General features: G+C 33.3%; 1 protein-coding gene and 1 long non-coding RNA gene across 12 annotated transcripts in view; one reads left to right on the top strand and one right to left on the bottom strand.

The window, feature by feature from the left end:
* Positions 1-18,342, bottom strand: part of MEIS2 (Meis homeobox 2) — a 223,847-nt gene that overhangs the window by 104,147 nt on the left and 101,358 nt on the right. The window lies entirely within an intron of this gene.
* LOC148133409 (uncharacterized) lies at positions 1,871-17,273 on the top strand. The gene is made up of 3 exons (XR_015746759.1): positions 1,871-1,953; positions 5,214-5,345; positions 15,933-17,273. It is a non-coding gene; the product is annotated as an uncharacterized LOC148133409 (long non-coding RNA).

Here is an 18,342-nt window from a genome sequence, read left to right as displayed (position 1 = left end):
TAGATACCCTTCTTAAAATATCTATCAATCTTAAACTAACATTCATTTCACATTTAATCTTCTCCATAATTCCATTGGCATTTTCTATTAGTATCACCATTAATCTTTAGTAATCTCTTTGAAATATTCAAATTTACCAATAAGAATATTTTTCTAAGAGTAATTATCCTCAAATATTTAACAGAATTTGAGGAAAAGATAAAACTCATTTGAGATATTTTCACAGAAAGTGTATTAGCTGTAGGCAAAATGTAGATTTCTTCCAAAGCACTGTATAGAATATATCCTGCTGTTGTACAATACTTCCAAATCAAGGCAAAAAAAAAAAATCTTTTAAAAGCCCCAAGTATCATCTATATACAATAGCAACATGTTCAATTCCTGCCACCTGTATATCTTGAATATCACATAATTGTCTAATAAGATAAGCAAAAGGTCCCAATACAAAATTAAAAGCATCTTTGACAGGTTTCATGATACATCTTGATGGGGGAAGGAAATAATCCATTAGTACGTATTTGAGCAGAAGGCCTAGAATAATAAATTTTGATTCAAGAAATAAAATTTTATGGAAATCCATTTTTGTGTAAGCTATTCCAAAATTTAATTAGTGCCATATCAAATGCTTTTTCCACATCCAACAAAGTCATGACAGCCATTTCATATTTCTCTGAATGTATGACTAAAATATCTGGTATTATCAGAAGGATGGCATCCTTTCATTAAATCACATTGTACAGGATGAATTACTGATAGTAATCTCTGTGATCTCTACTCTGTCTTCGCATCCTTGGCTATATGCCAACATTTTTCAAATACTGTAGTTAGCTCAGTTTTGCCAATTTCTTGTGAAGAGGTTTTTGCTTTCACAATCTCTGCACAGGAGGACTTTCATGGAGGCAGTTTGGAAATTTGCATGCAAGACAGGATCTATGCAGCCCTTTTGTCTGTAAAGTATTGTTCACTCAGTATTTACCGCAAATGTAGCTGATGTTCAATGCACTTCTGACAATGCTGCATGTGAATGTGCTGTGTTCATATTGTCAGCATGCACTACATCTCATACTTATGTCATTATTCTCCCCGTTCATTTCTTTTCCCCAGCCTCAACTTCTTGAATTTTACTTGCATCATTTTTCCAAGCAGTGATGATTGCTTGATAGCACTTGAAAACTGCTGTTGCTTGAAATAGCTATAAAATACTAATCTGAAAAAAATAGATTATTCAGAAAAAAAGGGTCAGGAGGACAGGCTAAGGAGCATCATGTAGTTGGTAAGTAATTCAAACATCAGTGATGGGTTAGAACATCCCGATAGATTTGTCCCAGAAGATAAGACTGAAGGACAAACCTATGTAAAATTTGAGAAGTATTATGCCAGAGAGGGGACCTTCTGATTTCAGCACTCAGCAAATCCTACCAACACAATCACCCCATCCTTCACCTCCACTGTTCCTACCTACTACATATATTACTGAACCACCAGAATCTGGTGTGTTGCTAATAGGTCCATTGGATATGTTTAATACTTTGAGTTATTTGTAAAAACTAATACAAGTAGAATAAACCAATCAATCAATCCCCCAGGACCATGGCTAGCTTGCACTAGGCCATCTGAGCACCACACTCTGATACATCTGGAGATAGATCAAAGACAGCTACCCCTTTCTCCTCTATCATCCAAAGCAAGGTCAAAGCAATGCTTCAATCAAGTCAACTCTCATCACTCAATCCAATCCCAGTCAAGAATCACTAATCCAGAACTTTCCAGTCTTTCGGAAAAAGAGGGAAGCTATGAGTAAATTGTGTTAAAATAATGGAAATCTACCACATCAAAGCTGCTAAAACTTTCTGTATCTTTGTTGCCATCAACAGATTTCTGCAGTTGAGATATGATGGCCCTGCTTATAGAATTTACTTCTAAGCTTGCAAGCATTTGGATTTTGCTGAAAAGGTGTTTTATGCTGACCTTCATGCAGTTAGATATGGGAAGAGCACAATGTTAAATTGCATAAAGCAGCAAAACAACCTTCTTTATCCCTGACAAAGCACAGCATCTTGGCAAGTTAGCAAAGTGTAAGTTTGTGTGTTCTTCCCATTCTCTTGCTAGAAGAATTTTTTTTTTCAAATCAGCCACTAAATTGTATGTAATCTCTCTACCCTCAGGGTGTTACTGTAATTGTAGATATTGTTTAGGTTGTCAGGAAATTCTTGTGTCAGAATTTCCAAATTCCTGATTTCGATTAAAAGATTTCTCACCATCAAATACCAGAAATCTTTCTATAGCAAAAGACTATTCATGCAAAACATACTAAATAAAATACCAGGAGATAACAGTATATATATCTGGGTCCTGCTGTGTGCTTAATACTGTACTTGACTGTTCTTTCTTCTACTTCCCCATATATTCATTTTCTTCATACATACAATGCACTGTTGAAGAATTTCACATTTTTTGTCTTAATTCACTGCCTTTCAGGTTTGCCACAGCTAGGTCCCTAGGCAAGAAAGAGCCTTGACTCCATTCGACTGAAGTGATAGGTTTGTTTACTATGAATTAGTGGTTGAAGCAAAAGCTAGAACTAAAGTTCCTGTGCAAAAGGTTATAAACCTTTCCTCTTCATTCTACCTTGACCGGTTCGTCTTCAACCAATGGTGTGCTGCTTAGAACCACTCAGTGTTTTGGGACCCACTCAGATGTTTGGTGCAGTCCACATTCTTTTCTCAGGTTCCATGGCCTTCCTCTCCCCCTCCTCCCCTAGTAGTTGATGGCAGGATACCAGTGAAGCACCAAGCTGAAGCTAAAGATGGCAGATCTGTCACTGCCCATTTTCTCTACCAACTTCACTCAACTCAGAGAATGACACCTTTCTACAAGGACTGTTACACAATTGGATCCTACATTTTTCTACAATTTGATATATTCTAAACTTCTACAGTTATAGTAAATGCTCCAAAGTCTTATCTGAAGATTCACAGAGAAAGCAATCCTCCATAAAGCACTGAGGCAACCACATCCTCCAAAAAACTTATTAATTCTGTTTCAATGCTTTATTTGTTTGCATGCAGCAAAAAAAGTTCAGCAAAGGGAATTTGGTTGTGCAAGCACACACATGTGGAGATGAACTAGAAAAGTTCTTAAAGGAATAACATCGAGATTTCTAGACTCTAGAGCAGAGGTCTAGAGAATTCTGGGAGTTGAAGTCCACAAGTCTTAAAATTGCCAAGGTTGGAGACCTCTGCTCTAGAGGATCCAATTATCTCAGTCTTTCAATGAGTGCTACTATGCTTTTGCTAGCCAGCTTTGCAAAATGCTTCCTGAAATACTTTGCAAATCCTAGTAATTATAATTTGGTTGTTTGGACTTATGCAGATGGACTACTATCACCTCAATAAGGCTATGCTGTATTTTTACTTCATTTTGAAGCCTCAAGGCAGGATTTAAGTCCCTTGATAAGCTGCTTTGCTTCAAATATGGGGGGTGCGGGTGGTAATGTGCAGAAGAATTCCTAATTGATTGAAGCATATTATTATTATTATTATTATTATTATTATTATTATTATTATTATTATTATTATTATTATTATTATTATTATTATTATTATTGATAGTTATTATAGGTGAGGTGGCCACATATCAATTTTCTTAGAAACCTTGGGACAGGATTTTCTTTTTTCTTTTCTTTTAAGCACACTTTTTCTTGCCTGTTTCAATGAGACCTTGACCTGTAACTCATATTCTGACATGTTTCTTTTAACAAAAAACTCTAAATGCTTAACATGTAATTGTTCTTTTGATACCAAGTGCAGTTGTTGGATAGCTTGTTAACAATTCCAATGGTTCAATATTGGAGGGGGAGGGTGGAATTTTGAGAAACTGGGAAAAAAGGTTAGGGCCTGTTGTGTTCCATTCAGTGGGACTTGCAGGAACAGGCCAAAACAGGCAAAATGGAAGATACAATGATTCACATACAAAAGGGGCAGGGTTCAGATCACAATGACACATCTGCTGTGGACACCGTTGTTGTTGTTCCCCTCCTTATGGCATTTCTACTGACTTCTATAAAACCTATAAGTCAAGATGGTGTAATGGCTAAGTTGTACTGGACCAAGAAAACCCAAGTCAAATGTGGACATTTACTGAAATGGCTTTGGACCAGTTATTCTTTCATAGCCTTATGTATTTCACAGCGATCTGTTGGGGGGATAAAATGAAGAGAGACACCATAAGAAATGACCTAAATTCCTTAGAAAAGGAAAAATACAAACCTAAATATAAATCATCAGACTAAGTAATGGTGTAAGATAAATTAACACTGACGCGCCTATCACACTGAACCTGTATGGTTGTGCATAATAAAAAAGAGCCAATATGGTTAGAGTGCTGTCTTAGAAACAAGGACACTGTGAGTTCAAGCTCTCCTCCTCCTCCCCCCAGGCAAGAAAGCTGATTGGATGATTTTGGGTCAGAGACACTCTCTCAGCTCAACACAGCGGAAATAGGGGACAGGAGTATTAGGTATGTTTATCACTTCAACTTAATCAAAATCTATTTAATAAGCGGGATAAAAATCTAATCATCATCATCATTATCCATTATATAATTTGCTTTGTTAGCAAACAAGATGATCAAATTTAAACATAGCCTGTAAAAAGCTAATTTGGTTTATATTTTTGGAAAACTCCTGTTTATATAGAAGCACTGCTATGCTCACAAATATGTCATATGCTACATTTAAATTACTATATCAGTGTGCAAAATTATTTAATGAGAGTCACCAATATTGGAATAAGTCAAAACTTATTGAAAATGTTCACTTGTCACTATTATTTAATTTCTTTAAATTTAAAATGAAGTTTATTTAACCATAATAGAAAAGTTAAAATCCACTTATAATTTTATTTTGGACAAAGCAACAGCAATCCCTTCAAACTTCCCAGATACTTTACCTAAGATAAATATAACATTCACAAATTCTCAGGGCAAATGACATCAAGTTTTTTTATTTCAATAATTGACCAGCAAAAGAAAGTCTTTAAAATGAACATTTCAACCATCACACTGAAACAATTAACAAATCCTTTTCTCTATAATATTCAATGTTTGGTTAAAAATATCGGAGACCTTTAATAATTTCCACAAGCCCAACTCTTTGATTTTCTCCAATTTTAGTCAAATAACGGACATAATTCTTTTTTTTAAAATGTTCACAGGGCATTCATAAATGGTATAGGGCTTGGATCCCTTCTGACCTCCCACAAATGAAGCATGTGGCAATATATGTAAGGATTACAAGAAACCCAGCAGATTTTTATGGAAACAAGTATTTTCTAGGATGTAATATGGTAAGCAACATAATTAGATAAAATGGGTTTTTTTGTTTTCTTTGTGAATTAATGCATATTTACTTTTTCTACTAACAATTATTTCAATTTTAATAAAAATTGAATTGACTGATAACAGAAAAGTACTTCTGCCAGTAGTACAGAATAAAGTATATGAAATGGAAAATATTATTTACTATAGCATTAAGAAATGCTAAGTTGCTTGTGCAGCATTACAGAATCAGTATTAAATACATATTCAGGTATTTGAGGATAGACAGAGAAAAATTAGTAGCTTGAAAACCATTATGAGAATTTGCTGTAGTGTCACTACAGAAGAAATGATGAGGTGTAATATTGCGGTCCACATTTCTTTGTACATATACTCTATCTTGAGCTGAGAAACAGTTACTTTTGCAAGTTGTATGCAGTCACTATAACTTTTGAGGCTTTTATATGTATCTGTAATAATTAAGATAAAGAGAACAACATGAGCTCCTTAGTCCAACATCATCAGAAATAATTATCAATGACATGCTAGAACTGGTGACTCATTTAAAATGTTTTTGGCAATGTCAACAGTTTGAATTGTAACCAAGTCACTGATACGATATACCATTAAGGTGATGTGGTTCCTTGCCATTTAAAAAAGTATAAAAGTGTGACAAAATATATCACATACTTCAACCTTTGGCACAAACCTAAAGATCCAGAAAAACTGGGTAGCTGATGTAGCTACCAACCACCCTTAATGGGTCCATCTACTGCATTGAGTACCAAATTTAATGAATTTAAAAGCAATTGAATACCAATGCACCACTGTGCATGTTTTCTTTTTCTCTTAATTTATATTCATTAACAATTTTTGTGGCACTCACTCTGGTTGGAGCCTATTGGTTTGCATTCCATAATCTATAGTGGCTGTCCACTGGGGTCAGCAGACTTGAAAACAATGTAGTATCATTTTTTTAGACAATTTTGCCCTCACACAATTATTTGAAAATAATAGAAAAATAAGGCTATGCTAAAAAATAAATTCAGCATTCACTGCTCTATTTAACACTGAAAAAGAATTTTAATGGAGAACATTTTGATTGTATTTGGCTAGATCAGTGGTAGGGAAACTTGGCTCTTCTATCACTTATGGACTTCAACTCCCAGAATTCCTGAGTGAGCCATAAAAGTTTCCCCATCCCTGGCCTACTGGTTTTTCAGTTGTGGGGGAAATCAATTTTTGACTTGAATGGGACTGTTTAATATACAAATATAGGACATATGAATGGGCTAGATAAGCAAAAGTTATGTTGTGATAGTGAGAGAAACTTACTATCAAAAAGGAAGATAACTTTGAATTTACCATCAAAATCAACTCTTCAAGTTTTAAGATAAAATATATTGGAGAAAAATAATCTTCCTTTTGGTTAAATATAGTAAAAATGTTAGTGTTGATGCACTCAGAAAACATAAACATCAAACCATCAAATCATACTAGCTGAAAGAATGATTTTTTCTATACATTCCTATAGGTGTGGTCTGAAAGAATTTGTATACCATATATTTTTTATCTGTTCTTATTCTTTCATGGTCTTATATTCCTATTGCTCTTTTTAAAAGTGATTTACTTCTATGATATCTCAGAATACTTTATGATATGGTACTTGTTTTATCGTCTTCTGCTTTAATATCAATTGTCTTTAATTTATTCTTTTACTATATTAAGTTGAGAATTAAAATATTATAACAAATATTGTATATTGTAGTTTCAATCCATATTGCAGTTCCAAGCACTCAAAAATTTATGAATTCAAAGTATATTGTTTCATTATTTTAGCTAACAATCAGGTTGTGTTTGGGATATTATTGTCCCAAACATATTTTGAAAATTCACAGTATATTTTTAATTATTGTCAGCATCCATTATCAATGGAAAGTGCTAATTTGTTCATTTTTTCAAATTGTACCATAAAATGTTCCTTTAGTTTTGCTTTCATTAAAAGAACTTGTAATAATAATAAAGAAGGGCCAAGATTTAAGCAAGTCCAACCTCCTCCCATGAAATTCAGTGGCACATACTAATAAATCCTATTATTTTTATTGGCTTCACAGTGAGGTTCTGAATAAATACTGAATAAATACTGAGACTTAACTATGCTTCCAGCCATAAAGAAGGTCTCTTTGACTGAAGACTTGGATGGCATAACTTTATATACAACTACTCATTGTTCTAGAAGTAGTAATCTGGCAACTTTCAGAAGTACCATAAATCATATAAAAATTAAGAAAGAGGAGATTGGAAACATAGCAATGTCAAGACTAAATTTATCGAATTTGGAACTGAACTTTTGTGATGCTTCCTGTAATCTTGCTAAATGCTTCCCCCTGTATTCAGTACATTAAAGACCCATGATCAAGACTATAGAATCAAAAATTAGATCTGCCAGCTGTGTTTTGGTTAGAAAATATTCACAAGCCCTGCTCTCCGTATGACCAGTCTGCCCTATCCTTTCAATAAGTAGAACACCAAAATGCACAGGAATTCTGATATCTCAAATAAATGGAAACGTTTAGCTGCCTTTTAAATGTAAACCAAAAGATTGATACAAATACCTGTGGAAGAAGTATTGTTCTACAATATATTTATTTTCCATATTTTAATTGGGAAGGAAAGTGAACAAATTAAGATATTATTGAAACCAGCAATGTGCATGTAAGTATTTATAACATATGTGCTCCTAATAAGTTGCAGACCAATATTTGTATGATGACTAGCAATAAATTGCTTAAAATTGGTTCCTATTAAAAGTTTCAAACTACATAATTCACATGTATCAATGCCCTGATCATGTATAAATATATTTATTAAATTTATGTGCTTCCCAAATCCCAACAAATATTTAGATAGGAGACCTCCAAAATGAACATGAGTCTGAATTCTGATTTTTTTAGTTACCAAATGAAATTTGCTTTGCTAAATATGTAACTATCATCTAAATTAACTCTGGGATATTTTTCCTGTAATTACAGACTAAAAATCTGCAATTTTCAAAATAATTGAAAACATATGCATCATTTCTTCATAAAACATTTCATACATTATTGTATGAAAAGTGTAAAAAGAAAAAGAAAACTCATACCATTGAAATCATATGTTTGCTCTGAGAAGATATGATAAACTTCCTGCACTGTGCTGCCCATTCACTGCTTCCTAGATATCTGGTCCAATTCCAGTGAGTCTTACACAATGGATCTATGGTAAGTCACTCTGCCATGACAACTAAGGTCCACAAGCTTGAAAAACCAAACTATTGTTTAGTTCCACTTGCATTTTTTGTCTATGCACAGAAAAATGGCCCATACAAGTATATGGCTTCACATAAGATGTGGTTTTCACTTTCTATAGAAAGAGATACCTCTATAATAGTAAAATGAGGAAGCCTTCTTTTTTTTATATTTGCCAAGAAGCCCAAACTGGTTGGAGAGGCAAGGCTGGAAAAGGAAGTTTCTTTAGAGCATCATTCCAAAATAGCTCAGGATAGAAAAAAAATTGTTGTGCAAAAGGTCATGTAAGAAACAGAGATATTTATTGTTTGTTTTTTGAAAGAAAAAACAAAGAAAAAAATCCAGACCTGAAAATATTGACCCTAAACCTCATAAATTTACAGGCTATTTTCTATATTTTAGGAATTTACATTCACTTGGAAATTTTTCCTATGACGAGTTTGACATATTAAAAATCAATTATCAACTATATTAACATACCATAAGAAAGGATATCAATTTGTGGGACTGTATAAAATAGATAGAAAACTCTAATCTGATATACACAATGAGCCCAAGCAGGAATATTTGAAATAGCAGTACCTATCATCAAATATAGGATATAACACAGTGATGGCTGTAAAGCACTTCTATTTGTCAAAAAGCAGTTAATAAGCTAGTGTTATCATGCAACAAAATAAACTTTCATTTTTTAAATCCCTGCTGTTTGGTTTTTTCCAACTTCTGCTATTATCACATACCCTTTATTTAGAAAATTCTTTGTCATGAATACAGGGACAAATTCCTTTACACACAATAAACCAATGCATACAATATTTTTTTAAAGATTTCAGACATTGCTCATAGCAGCTTTCCCAGTTAGGTGCTTTCCTGAGGTTGATCTAAAACTTTCATTATTCATAGTTAACTTGTGAGCCACACTTGGTAATAGGAGTTGCAGCACAACATCTTGAAATCTAAAGCATGCTGTAAAATGCAAAGCTGATTGTTTTCTACTAAATGTATTTATATATAACTAAATATACATGTCCACAAATTTATATATATTTGAGGAATGTTCTTTGACTGTTTTGCCTAAGACTTTACACGAATAATAGGCAGCATCATGGACCCTGAACACTGATGACTCTGCTAATACTTTTAACTTTTCCTTGAAATTACAAGATCAGTCTAGCCAGAATTTATGAGACCAAAACCCTAGACCTCACATAGCTCACATATTAGTCCATTAGGCATCTAACTACCTCTGAACAATTTCAATGTATTATCTTGCCTTCTCCCTGGGGCATAAACTTCACTCGTCCATACTTTCAATATATTTTGTCTGCATGAAGCAGATCAAGTTATTACATGCCAGCAGACCCCAACTTACAGAATTTCATTGCAGTTCAATATATACAGAAATACATTTCTTTAATACCTTTCTTGCCCATGCTGAGACAGATTTATAAAGAAAGTCAACACTGAATCTTTAGTGAATTAACTGATCCGATATTTGCTGTCCACACTTATAAGTTAATATTTATATTTTGGGGTACATAGATACACTTGTGTATCATTTTAACTGTATATGTATGTACACAAATAATGTAAAAGTGTATATATATATAAAAGTGTGTTTGTTATAGATAACTGATTGAATTTTGTACCTATTTTTTATCTCTTCCAATGTGTAAAAATATAAAATGCTTTCTCTATTTAGCCTCTTTATTAATTCTATTTTACAACTTCACTATTCTGTCATATAGCCCAGTTCTCATAAACAGTCTGAAATGTCTTTTACTAATTAGAGGCAGACATCAATTTACAACCACAATTGTGATTGGAACTTCTCTTGCTAAGCAAAGTCATCATTAGGTGAATTGTGCTCAATTTTAATAAGCTGGTCATACTTCAATTCCAGAGGACCCTGGAGGAAGCAGATTGTTTGGACCCATTTCAGTCAGATCTCAGGCCAGGAATGGCATTTGGCTTCACTTGTTGATGGCCTATGGTGGAGTTGAGGTGGAAGTGGTCTGCCCTTTCTTACCTTCCTTAATATTTCAGTGGATTTCAATAGCATCACATCATACCATCTTCTTTTTCTGGGGTTGGTTTCAATAAGTGTTGACACAGGGGAAGTTCAAAATTAACATTTTTGAAAGATCAAGTTTATGCTCCAAAGATCAGATTCAAAATTTCATCATGTTTTCCCTTTAATCTATATGGAAGTCCCCAAATTGGGATCAGGTATCATCAAAAGCAGATGATAATCAATTGTACATTTTGATCTCTGACTGACCAAGTGTGTGATTTAAATCCTGACTTGCTGTGTGGAGATGGATGGGGAAAAACCGACTCAGTATCAGTCCTAATAAGACTCAGTCTGTTTGAGCCTTCTGGATCGGGAGATATTCTATTGTTGACTTACAATGATGTACTTCCCCATCAAGATTTATATGCAGTCTGCAGTCCTCCTGGTTTTTCATATCCATCAAGAGCATGTAGAAGCTGTGAATAGGATGACTGTGCCAGGTATGTCCCTTCTTGAATTAGAAACCCTCTCAAGCAGTCATTTATGTCATAGTCACTACACAATTGTAATACATTCTACAGAGGGCTGCCCTTGAACAACCTACAGGTGATTTAGAATAAAGTGGCATGGACAGTCATGGGAGATAGAATGGATACATTGCCAGTTGGGTGTGATTTAAAGTGTTCATCATCATCTTTAACATGGGGCCTGGCTTTTCTGCTCAGTTTCATTTATTTTACTACTAAATTAGTTTTTAACTGTAAGTTGACCAGTGTCATTTAAGATAAATTAAAATAGATGGATAGATAGATAGATAGATAGATAGATAGATAGACAGACAGACAGACAGATAGATATAGATAGATAAATCCATTTAACCTTCTTGTCAACAATATGGAAATGAATTTCCATTGGTAGTCTAATCATATCTAATTTGTCCTGTAATCCTTGAAAGCCCATTCAATTGCTAGTCATAGCCCAATTATGCTTATCTTCCAAGCCCAAAATATGGTTATCCAACTTCTGAAATCTGAAGTATTAAAAAATTATATTGCTAGAAAAAGAATATTTCTGTTTATAATAGCTCCAAATTAATAAATAACACAAAAAGTGTGATCTAGACAAGTACTAAGCTATTTCAAATTCCAGTAATAAAAGCATGAGAGAATTAAGTCCTGAATCAATGTAGAATAAATATTTTTAATAAGTAATTTATTCCAAAAGTTTAAATTATCCCTGAATCCCATTCCAATTCTCGATACTTTAGACCACATTATAGTTTTGAGATATTCTTTGAAAACAACAGCTTTATGTAAACAATATTTAGTTACTACTTGAAGAATGAATCATTGTATATTAATTAAATTACCATTAATTTATAAATGAAAAAACTGTTTTTCTTAGCCAAACATGAATATATTACAGTGCAAAAGTTCCCATCGTTCAATATAATGGGTATTGCTGCTTCTTCATTTCATGATTTTTTTTTGGATGTGGTGCAATTCGAAAACAGGTGTAAGCTGACACTCTACAGTATAAGCTACACTGTACTGGGCACTTGGTTTAACTAAAACAAACATCATAAGGAGATCATCATTTCCAATGATTAAAATCATTTTGATGCAGACCAGTAATTGACTTTGTTGACATTTGTCTCCATTCTTTTCAGCAGCCCCTGGTGTCTACCACAATGGAATGCAAAACAATCAATCAACAGTCTAAGATAGCTATAGTTCTCATTGTGAGAATATACATATATTGCACTGAAGTTATACTTTGCATAAAGTATAGGAATAAGTAAATAAGTTATCAGCTACATATTTAGTTATGATAACAGAATGAATTTACTCCAGAGTGTCAGAATGTCCAAAAGTAATTATGGCCTTAGGATAGAAAAGATTCCTTCATTTCCTTCTCTCATTCTAGCCTTTGTTTTTCCTACTGTATCTCCCAACAATGCTTTGAAAAGGCTCACATTTCAGCCCATCGAATGAGGTCTCTCCTTTTTTAATTGTCTCCTCAAAAATAAAATGTAAATAATTCACTGAATCACAATAATGTCACTTTTTTCTCAGTTTTTCCTATAAATAACTTTGCTTTCCCTCCTTTATTTTATTTATATCTTCTCTTTCTTCAAAAAAAAAAAAGTTTGGAACAGCATGCCTGAGGTTTTCCACTTTTCCACTTTAAAGGTCTTATCACCTTCTTTCATCTTTGTCCTATTTTAAAAAATGTACCTCTCTGTCAGAAGATCATGTCATGTCTTTTGTACTGCAGGTGACATGTTGGCATCGAATAAATATTTAATAATACTAGTGCCAAATAAAATTGGCAATTTTCTTCCCTTCATAAATATTATTTCAAATATTTTCCAAAAGAAAAATTTCTTTCGGTTCTGTTCATTTTTCTCTTGTATATTACTTAATGGGACAAATCCATTTTAACTATAAACTTTTTGTTTTTTATATCAGATTCATTAAATATTATCAGCTGTAAAATTAAATCAACAATACTAAGAGATGACAAGTTTATAAATAACTTTTACCTATAATTTTCACTCAAAAATACAGATCATGATAAGTATATGTGGGTGTATGTGCGCATGCATCTATGACTTATTACACTTTCTGTGTACCCAAAAGCATACATTTATAAATGAATGAATGAATAAATAAATATATGCATACATACATTTTAAGAAATCTAAATTACAAGTATTTGAGGAAAGCCACATCCAAAGATTCTAAGAATATAAATAGTCTGAGACTTCAGACTGTATATGCGATTGAACCATATCCATATCTGAATGAAGTCCATAAATTTTCATCATATTATATCTATTACAGACTAGGATATGGTTGCCAACCAACCTAAGACAAAGAGCAAGCATATTTCTACACCTAAATTTGCTTTTCAGAAATGAAAAGTAATGCCAGATGGAATTTAAAAATTCAGCTTGTTAAGTAAAAGTGAGGTCATTGGTTCATATATTAGAAAAGAATATACCTGTTTTCTTATTATATTAGAAAATTGTTTGCAACTGGATATTCTTTAAAAAATGCACAAAATGTATCTACTCAGAAAAAAACACAAAAATACAAAAGGAGGAATCTGTAGGATGAGGTTAGAAATCAGCTGGATTATTGTGATTTGTAAAATAAAAAATTAAGCATATCTGAGTGACCAATTTCCATATCCATAGGCCAGAGTGGTAATATTATTGTCTATTCTCTCTATTATATATAGAATGTACTTCTTATGGAAATGCCTAATACCATTTTTTCAAACATTTATTATTTTGAAACGGCTAATATGTTTTTCTTTTTAACAGATATTCGTAAGGAAAAAAAGGTTTCACAATAGCAAATGTATCAAACATAGTGACACTGTGTATTTAGCTTGATCCAATTAAACAATTTGCTATGTACTGTAAGTAGAAGTGTAGGGAAAAAATGTTACAAAACTTCAAATCCTACACTTTTTAGTTGAAGAAACAAGAACCTTTTTTCCTGTGAAATCTTCCTTGGAAATTCTATGCATTTTTATTATAAGGATGATATAAGTATGCTAATTCTATTTCAAGTCTAATAATAAAGAGTGCATCTCTAGAAAACTCAGTTTGGTAGTCTTATAAACACAGGTTTTTCCCCTTGAAACATATAAGTTCCTAAATTCAATCTACTATAATATAAATCAAAATTGACAATCACAGTACTGATCTTGATATTTTACCACTGTATCTCTTGCTTGATCCTTTCTTGTAGAAGATACTGTATCAAATAAGCACTAACATCAACTAAACGTAGTATGTGCACTGAAGTTAAATACTTTAAATTCATTCAGATAGAAGTGTTGTGTGTGTGTGTGTGTGTGTGTGTGTGTGTGTGTGTTTAATTTCACTAACACCCATTCCACTAATATAGAAACTTTGGGAAAATTATAATATAATAAAAATTGTTTAAAAACAAGTAAAATTAGAATAAAAATATTAAAAAGTTAAAAAGATAAAAACCAAGATGATGGGCAGCCTGGGGATGAGAATTATTTCTTCCCTGTCAGCAGTCCCCAATGTAGCAGGCCTATCAGTTTTTAGAACATTTGTTAGGATGTTCCAGAATGCCAGGAGTGTGTGGGAGTTGATCTCACCTTTAATAGGAGAATATTCTAGGGGGCCACATTAGAATAGGCTCTTCTGGACTCCATCAGCTGAAATTCTCTGGCTGACGGGATCCAAAGTAGAGACTTTCGGCTAGAATGAATGGGATGAGTTAGTCCCATTGAGGTAAGGTGGCTCCTCAGATACCCAGGTTTCATGCCATTAAAGGCTTTAAAAGTGGATCTGGAACCAATCTGGCAGCTAGTGCAACTCATGTAACAGCGGTATCCTCTATACCACTCAAGGGGCCTCCAAAACTCTCCATGCCACCATGTTCTGTACCAGTTGTAGCTTAGGAATACTCTTCAAGGGTACCCTCATGAATACTGCATTGTAGTAATTCAACTGAAGGATGACCAGGGCATGAGTGACTGTATGATCCAGGAAAGAGCACAACTGAATTTATTAAACCCAGCAATTTTACTGAAAGACATTTTCTACAAAACTTTAATATATATTGTATGTATTACATAACATACTGTACAATATAGGTTCTGGACTAGAAACCTGGAGATTGTAACTTCTAGTCCTACATTAGGTCCTACATGAAAGCCAGCTGAGTGAGCCTGAGTCAGATTCTCTCTCAGCTCACCTCACCTCACCTCAAAGGGTTATTGTGGGGAAAATTGGGGGGTAGGATAGTATTATGCACATTTGCTACTTTGAATTACTTATCAAGTAATAAAGAAGGGATCTAATAGAAAAATAAATATCTCACAATACTGACCATTACTTGAGAAGCTTAACAGCACTATTTATGTACTTATGTCTTATGGCTAGAACTTAATTTTCATAGATATCCAAACACACATACACATGCGCACACATATGTAAATGCAGTGTACCCATGTATATAATATAATGCTTTAGCATCTTCTTGAAATATTTAATTATGGTTTTGATAAATATTGTTTATAAGGTCTTACAATGGTATCTGTTATCTGGTTATGCACAACTCAATTATTGTGATGTCCAAAGCATAATCCAATGGCTCTGTACACTCCATGCCAACCAAAGTTTGACTGACTTGTATGTTGTACAATCATGAACATTTGGGCAATTCACCTAACCCTTTATTGTCAATGTTAGCTGATTTGCTATTTCTCCTTGAATAGGTTACTAGGATCTTTAGTGATGTTTTTTCTCTTTGCTTGTTCAGAACAAACTCTAAGAGTCCGGTCCCAGCAAGGTGTCTGATTTAATCGTTATCTACCTGGCCACATAATGAAAAAGAAAGAGAATTGAGGTGGGGAGGAGAGACATGGGTATGCCATTAAATCTACAGGGGCCACATGACTGACAATCTTCATCTGAGCATGAAGCTGAAGTAACGATGGAAGGAATGTCTCAGTCAACATTATCAGAACGTAGTTTGCATAATACTACCATAGTTTTTCATTCCAGATATATTAGCGCAAGATAGCAGTACCAATTTGTCTGCTGGTAAAAGCCTTTTTAGTTACAAAATATGTCAATATTTGTTTAAGAAGTGAGAAAGAGTTAAACATGGGATAAGATGGAAAAGATATTGAAACTTCGCTCAACAGACTCGATATAATGGAAAATATTTACTGATAGCTCACATGGCCAATAGACTGTTTTAAAAAAGCACTAAGATGTTAAATACTTGTGACTGTTTTTTAATGTTAACTAACACTGAATTACCTTGAAGGGAATGAATAGTTAAATATTAACATGTGACAATATGTTTTTAATTTAGTTTTGATTATTGATTGATGGTTTCATAAGTAGATAAGTATGCAGGCAAAAAATCAAACAAATATTTCTGCTCAAAATCTCTAGAACTGTAGGATGCACTGCATGCATCATTTGCAGTTTTTAATCTAAGAAAATTAATGCACTTTTCCAACTGATGTGTACTCTGAGCTAAATCATTACACATTCTCATATAAATGTTTGAATGTAATCACCTGCATGACTATGATAAACTGAGGTTTGTAGGTTTCTACAAATGAAAGAAGAGCCCTTAAGCAAATTGCTCAGACTTATTTGAAAACAAATTAATTATTCTCAATTCCACTTAAGTAGACAAATATTATGTAAATCAAATTCTGAAATATATTAATTAATTTTGTAAAACTGCAATATATTATATGTTTGATAATCAGTAACTTATTAGGCAATATCCTTTGGTTACACAAAAGTATATAATTAATTATGAAATAGCATTAATTTATACTTATACTTTATTTATTTGACCAAGTGTGGTTAGACACACAAGAAATTTTTCTCTGGTACATAAGCATTCAGTATACTTTCAAAAACTAACGTTTGTTACATGTTGCACATAACTTGTCCCTATCAATACTATGCAAAGATCAACAAATACAGTATATAGAAAAATATAGAATATTTGTTAATCAAATAAATGATAGCAATTATTTTCTAACAGTGTCATGTATATTCTATATGTTCCTTACATAAAAGAATATCTCTGTTTTGTTAAACATCAGTTTAACACAAACCTTTGCAATAAAAATATACTCCTATTTATATTGCATCCTTCTGGAATTTGCTTTCAGAGATTGAAGTGATCAGAAATAGAGTAACTGCCAAGTTAAATTTTGTTCAGAATTTTTAGATAATAGACAAATACAGATAGAAGGCTGTGGATTTTTAAACAAGAAAAATAATAATTCTTCTACCTGATTGTTAGTCATTCATACTTATATTGTAATAGCTAAAACTTCATCCCAACTGAGCAAACTTGCCCCCAATTGCATGAGTAATGTCTGCTTGAGCATGCACACACATGCATATGCATGGGCCTGCAGCTCCCACAAAACCATCGACTCTTTCCCTCCTCCCCATCCTCTGCTCCAGGCCACTATCCTGGAAAGGATAGAGAACTCTGGCCTAGAGAACTTCATGTGGCCTTAAATTAGTTTCGATGACTTAAACTTCCATGCAAATGAAGAAAAAGACATCTGGGGGGGGGGGGAATCACATGCTTGATGTATGGAATTGCAAATAGATCCTATGGGTTCCTTGGGCATCTTCTGCAGCATTTTATTTCCTCTCTAAATTGAAATTGCTGCACAGCCATAATAACTATACCAGAAAGCTATTGATAAGAATGGGAAGGAAGAGGAAACATTCTTGCTCGTGCAGTTTGACATATTAGTGGCCAAATGTGTTATAGAACATGTTAGAACTCTCTGTCCAATTTTCCCAATTCTATTCATGTGACTAATTCTATTCATTTGATGGGGTACAGAACCCAAAGTACAAATTTGGCCAACTTTCTTTTACTCTAAACAAAGTCTCCTGGAATGTAGGTTGACTCTTGGTGACTGTGGACATGCCAATGTAGTTTGCTTTCTTTTGCAATTTTTTCTACATCCTTCTGTAGCTTACTATCATAAAACTTCCTAATGATCTCCTGTCTGATCCTGCATAGTTTTTCAAGATTAGCTAAGGCTGGCTAAGGGCCTCTGTGTAATTGGTCATTATTAACATTAATTTCTGATGAACTGCTGATTTAATTGCAGCAGGATGGAATTTTGCACACCATATTGTGACATCTTAGCTAAACAATATTAGAAGAT

This window comes from Notechis scutatus, chromosome 1 (genome assembly GCF_049901735.1).
Source record: "Notechis scutatus isolate UNSWTSFEM ecotype Mainland chromosome 1, rNotScu1.2, whole genome shotgun sequence".
In the NCBI taxonomy this organism is placed as follows: domain Eukaryota; kingdom Metazoa; phylum Chordata; class Lepidosauria; order Squamata; family Elapidae; genus Notechis; species Notechis scutatus.
Note: the sequence above shows the minus strand (reverse complement) of the source record. Positions and strands in the feature narration are given on the sequence as shown.